Below are 6,080 nucleotides of genomic sequence, written 5' to 3'. Positions count from 1 at the left end.
TTGTGAATAGTGCTGTGATAAATGTGTGAGTGCATGTGCCCTTTTGGTAGAATGATTTATCTGCCTTTGGGTATACACCCAGTAATGAAATTTCTGGGTCGATTGGTAGTTCTGTTTTTAGTTCTTTGAGAAATCTCCAAACTGCTTTCCACACTGGCTGAACTTATTTATATTCCCACCAGCAGTGTATAAGCATTCCCTTTTCTCTGCAGCCTTGCCAGCGTCTGTTGTTTTTTGGCTTTTTAATCATAGCCATTTGGACTGGTATGAGAGGGTATCTTATTGTGGTTTTGATTTGCCTCTGATAGTGGTGATGTTCAGCATTTTAAAAATGTTTTTTGGCTGCTTGTATGTGTTTTGAGAAGTGTCTGTCCTTTGCCCACTTTTAAATGGGGTTTTGTTTTTTTCTTGTTTTAAGTCACTTATAAATCCTGGATATTAGTTCTTTGTTGGATGCATAGTTTGTAAATATTTTTTTTCCAAAATGGAAGTTAATACTTCTTAAGACTCCCAAACATGAGCCAAAGTTGTCATGTTTAAAACTCAGGGGAACAAAGCTGGGTAGGCCTGAGTGAGGAAGGTGACAGTAATATTTGGGAAAGTAGTTCACAGGCGAGTGTGACATCATAAAAATATATATCTGAACCAAAGACGAAAACCACATGATTATCTCAATAGATGCAGAAAAGGCCTTTGACAAAATTCAATAGCTCGTCATGCTAAAAACTCTCAATAAATTCGGTATTGATGGAACATATCTCAAAATGATAAGAGCTATTTATGACAAACCCACAGCCAATATCATACTGAATGGGCAAAAACTGGAAGCATTCCCTTTGAAAACTGGCACAAGACAGGGATGCCCTCTCTCACCACTCCTATTCAACATAGTGTTGGAAGTGCTGGCCAGGGCAATCAGTCAGAAGAAAGAAAGAAAGGGTATTCAATTAGGAAAAGAGGAAGTCAAATNATGATTATCTCAACAGATGCAGAAAAGGCTTTTGACAAAATTCAACAGCCCTTCATGATAAACGCTCAATAAATTCGGTATTGATGGAACATATCTCAAAACAATAAGAGTTATTTATGACAAACCCAGAGCCAATATCATACTGAATGAGCAAAAACTGGAAGCATTCCCCTTGAAAACTAGCAGAAGACAGGGATGCCCTCATCACTCCTATTCAACATAGTGTTGGAAGTTCTGGCCAGGGCAATCAGGCAAGAGAAAGAAATAAAGGGTATTCAATTAGGAAAAGAGGAAGTCAAATTGTCTCTGTTTGCAGATGACACAATTGTATGTTTAGAAAATCCCATCGTCTCTGCCCAAAATCTCCTTAAGATGATAAGCAACTTCAGCAAAGTCTCAGGATACAAAATCAATGTGCAAAAATCATAAGCATTCTTATATACCAATAACAGAGAGCCAAATCATGAGTGAACACTCATTCACAATTGCTTCGAATAGAATAAAATACCTAGGAATCCAACTTTCAAGGGATGTGAAGGAATTCTTCAAGGAGAACTATAAACCACTGTTCCACGAAATAAAAGAGGACACAAAGAAATGGAAGAACATTCCATGCTCATGGATAGGAAGAATCAATATCGTAGCATTTATCTCTGTGTATTGAAATTAATAATAATTTAAATGTTGTTTCCCCTCTGGACTTTCCTTTATTGCATACATTTTTAATTAAGAGAATGTATTATTTTTAGAATCAGAACAAAAGCTAAGTATGTAACAAAGGACTTGTCCAGGCAGTTGACATGGTTTTTTCTGTGAGAAAATACATAGATGAAAGGGACTTGGAGTCACTAAGTGGGAGAGGGATAATTTGCCTGAGAATTCCCAGAACATCCAGAGGAGGAAGAAGCCCAGATCCTAGTCCCTTTTTCCGGATACTCAAAGTAACTGAATGAGATGAGTGGTCCACGTAGCTGTCATCAGGACCCAGTGACAGGAGAGAGCGATAAACCATTAATGCAAAATCATCACAAAGATAGAAAGCGGCAGGAGAAAATGCTTGTCAAGGAGGATTGATGTGTTGAGTTTTGGTGGGGTTAAGGCAGGAATTGTTCCTGCCCCACAGAGTTTCCAGCTCCGATCTGATGCTTTAGACCATAAAAACCATCTCAGGGACACATAAAAGTATCACTGAAGCAGTCTCTCTGAGAAGGAGAGACACTTTTTATGACAGAAACATGTACACTCAAACCATTTAATTGAAGCCCAAAACAGAGATGCTCACTTACTTTGTACTCCCAGGCTGGCAGAATGGTACCTAACAGTTGTTGGTCACTCTTTACCCATATGGGGTTAAAATTAGCTAAGAACACACAAATAAGATGATACATTGAGGTAAAGTGCTATAAAATGAGATGAAATGATGTATAGGTCAAGAATGATTAAAATTAGAAAAACACCTCAGTAATTATAAAAATAAAACCACCAGGTTAAACATACTGAGATTATGTAAATAACAATAAAATTATTAGCTTAAAGAAAATCCCAGATATATGTTGCCAATATGTTGGTATATCTTGAGATCCTCCATAAATGGAATAACACTATAAAGAGTTGTTTGTAACTTAACTTTAAAATTTACCAGATGTATATTTGTATGCCAACAAATATCTACATCATGGCTTTCAATAGCTGTGTAGGTTTCCATTTTATAGTGTAGTGACAATTTTTAATATTTTGTTGGTGCTACTCTAACTTGGGAGTTGGGATTATGATGGTGAACAAGATTCTGTCTTTAAGTGGAAACCTTCCTCCACAGATGTTTTTTCCTCTTCTCGTAAAAATACAACAACATGGGCTGTAGTTATATTCAGTATTACGACTATGAGAATTCTCATGAATTAAAAGATAACTTCATGAGGGTCAGCAGGATGGAGGCTGAGGAATAATCTGATTTATTAGACTTGTCTTCCTATGCTAGATAAAACAGTTGAGTCAAAGTTAGTTGGGTCTGCTCCTCTCTTCCTAGGTCTTACAGTGAAATACACACCAAAGAGAGATACTGCCCCTTTCCCTTCTGATGCAATAGCCTTGAACCAAAATACTGGTAAAGAAAAAGTTATCTATTCTAGTGGACAGAAATCTGGAGAAATATCATAAATGTTCTGAGCCCCGGACCTACTGAGACTTTTGCAGGCAGCATTACCTCTATCCTACCTGGCAGACAAAACACTGCCTACCATTTTTTGCTAGATAATTCTAAGTTAGGAAGCCTGTGAACTTACTAAATGACCTATATGATCTGGGAGGAGTAAAACACAACCATTCTGACGGGAAACATACCCAGACCCATAAGAGTCTTTCACTAGGACCAGGGTAAGACGGTTTGGGGGGAACTGTCAAATATTTATGACTTTTTGTTCTTACATCGAATAAGTAGAATTTTAAAAAAATGTCTGGTGGTGAAAAGAACTTAAAACAGTTGAAGTATTCGGGGTGTCTAAAGTAAATTCAGGCTAGGTTCATCATAATTGAGTTAGCCAGTTCTTTATAGCTAGACATTTAGTTTCTTTCTAGCTCTTTTCTGTTTTTGGCATGCAAGCATCATTGTACATGTATTTGATTATATTCTTATGATCATTGCCTTAAATATAGTTTATTTGATTTGTTTGATTATACTCTTATGATCATTGCCTTAAAATATAGTTACTAAGAGTTTGCAAAACTTCCAAACTTTTGATACATATTAAGTTGCCCTCTAAAAATATAATAAAAGTTTCCATTTCCACTAAAAGTATATGTGAATACTTGTTTTCTTAATATTGTCACCAATACTATGTATTACCATTTATTAAAATAGTTTTAAAACTTGTCTAATCTGAAATGTGAAAATGGTACCTTATTAAGACTCCTTGTGAGAACAATGATCATAATTATCATCATGATTTTTTGTGGGAGTATCTTATTTTCCTCTCAAAATAGTTCAACCAAGTAGGTCCTATTAATTCATATATTCATTGGCTATTTCTGCTTTCTAAAAATTAATTTATGTGTATGTCTTTTGCCTGTTTTTCATTAGGATTTTTTTTAGTGTAGAAGTGCTCCTTAAAGATTAAGGAAATCAGGTTTCTCCCGATAATCTTTTTTTGGGATATGTCTTTAGTGGTACTTCTGCTGATCAAAAGTAATTGATAAATCAGCAAGTGTGGGGAAAGTCCTACAACTGAATACAAATAAAAACAAACGAACCTCAATGTGTATAAAAATGTTAACCACACAGAATAAAAAAAAAATACAAGGGACTTTTGAATATATTACTCTGATGTACACTCTCAGGGAGGTACATTCCAAGGAAAAAAAGGAATACGAAGAAATATTAAACTGTACTTAGTAGGTTTCTTGTTAGTATAAGTATTGATAATAGTAATTTTGAAGTTATTTGCTCAATTTTACAATGTTAGAATTGAGATAGATAGGATGATTGATATTGTTGGGAAAAAGACTCTTACTGAGGCATGAAGGTGGTACAAACATGAAATGGTACAAGGAAAGGAAGAACCCTCTGGTGTTTGGCATTGGAACATATGAACTTATAATTTTATATATATTGGATTTGTTTCTCTTAGCAATGTCTGGATTTGTAAACAAGTTCCAACAAGAAACAAGGTGCACAAGCTTTGTAGATCCCAAGGAGCATTAACTCTCCCATGCCCTTCAGATGTGGCCATAGGGGCTGATGGACAAAGAATTACCTCCTAGAGCTAGGAGCCATGGATACCAGGGAGTTTTCCATAGAAAGCTGAACCAGGTACTTGCTCCATAACCAGGACAGGGATCTTCATAATCTCTGACCAGAAGGATTTGCTTACCACTGTGGAAACAATGACTGTCATGTTTCCTCTCTTCTTTTTTTGGTTCCAAATCTATCACCATTGGTAGAAAAAAAGAACTTTCTCTTAGACTGTAGGTGATCTGACCCCAGGAGCCACACTTGGAGAGAACTGCCCATCACCAAGAGATCCTGGAATTTCAACTTGATGATATAACTGGATGGGACTTTGGGAGTATCTCCTGTGGGAAAAAGGAAAGAATTTTGTTTGGCAGCTCAAGTATAGTTGGATATTTGGGTAGCTAAAAGGGCAATCTGTGGAAGAGACTTCTTGTTCTTTCTTCCCAATATCCATTCCTTTCTTCTCCTATTATGAGACAGATTTTGAATTTTCAACAACTCCCAGTCTCCCTTGCATCTAGATGTGGCCCTGAGACTAAGTTTTGGCCAAAGGGTTATAAATGATAGTGTTGTACACAACTTTAGGCTTGCATCCTTAAAGTGAAAGAGGTGTGCCCTACTCTGCCTTTTTTTCTATCTTGTTTTAAGTGTGGATGAGGTGGTGAGCTACCATGGACCATGAGAATCAGTGGAGCATACTAGAGATGGTGCAACAATAAGAAAAGGAGCCTGGGTCCCTGAATGACCTCATGGAGTAAATATCCTAAACAAGTATTGCACTATTTACTCCCAGACTGGTGCAGAGAGAGAAATAATTTCTGACTAATTCAAAACTGTTATTTTGGACCCCTGTTACATGCAGCTTAACCTATATTCCAGTTTATATAGGTAAGATACCTTAATGCACTTTGGCATGCTATCATTCCCAAATTCATGGGAATTAAATTTTTTGGTATAAATTTACACTGAGAAACAAAAGTATCTAAAACTAAAAGTATTATTTTAAAAGTTTAATTTATATTTGCCTTTGCTTTGTTGGTATAAAAAATTAAAAAAAAAATTAAACGAGTTTAATTTATAGTAATGTCTTAAATGAATCAATTAGGAACTTATTTATAAACTGAAAAATGTTACATTTTAAAAAGTTTTTCATAGAAAACATTTATACATTTTCTTTCAAACAGAAGTTTGAAAAAAATGTTTGTTTTTACTCCTTTTATAAATGGAAGCTTTATATTCTCAAGTATTTTAATTGATTGCTTGGAAGGTATCTTTTCCAAACAGTTTTTAAAGCATGGAGGCCTTCAAATGCCATTTAAAAGCCCAAATGGTTTATATTAAATCTACAAATTTAGAGTTCTAAGTTTAGAGTTTTTTTAGAAA

Source organism: Rhinopithecus bieti, unplaced genomic scaffold (genome assembly GCF_001698545.2).
Source record: "Rhinopithecus bieti isolate Rb0 unplaced genomic scaffold, ASM169854v2 scaffold_83527, whole genome shotgun sequence".
NCBI lineage: Eukaryota > Metazoa > Chordata > Mammalia > Primates > Cercopithecidae > Rhinopithecus > Rhinopithecus bieti.
Note: the sequence above shows the minus strand (reverse complement) of the source record.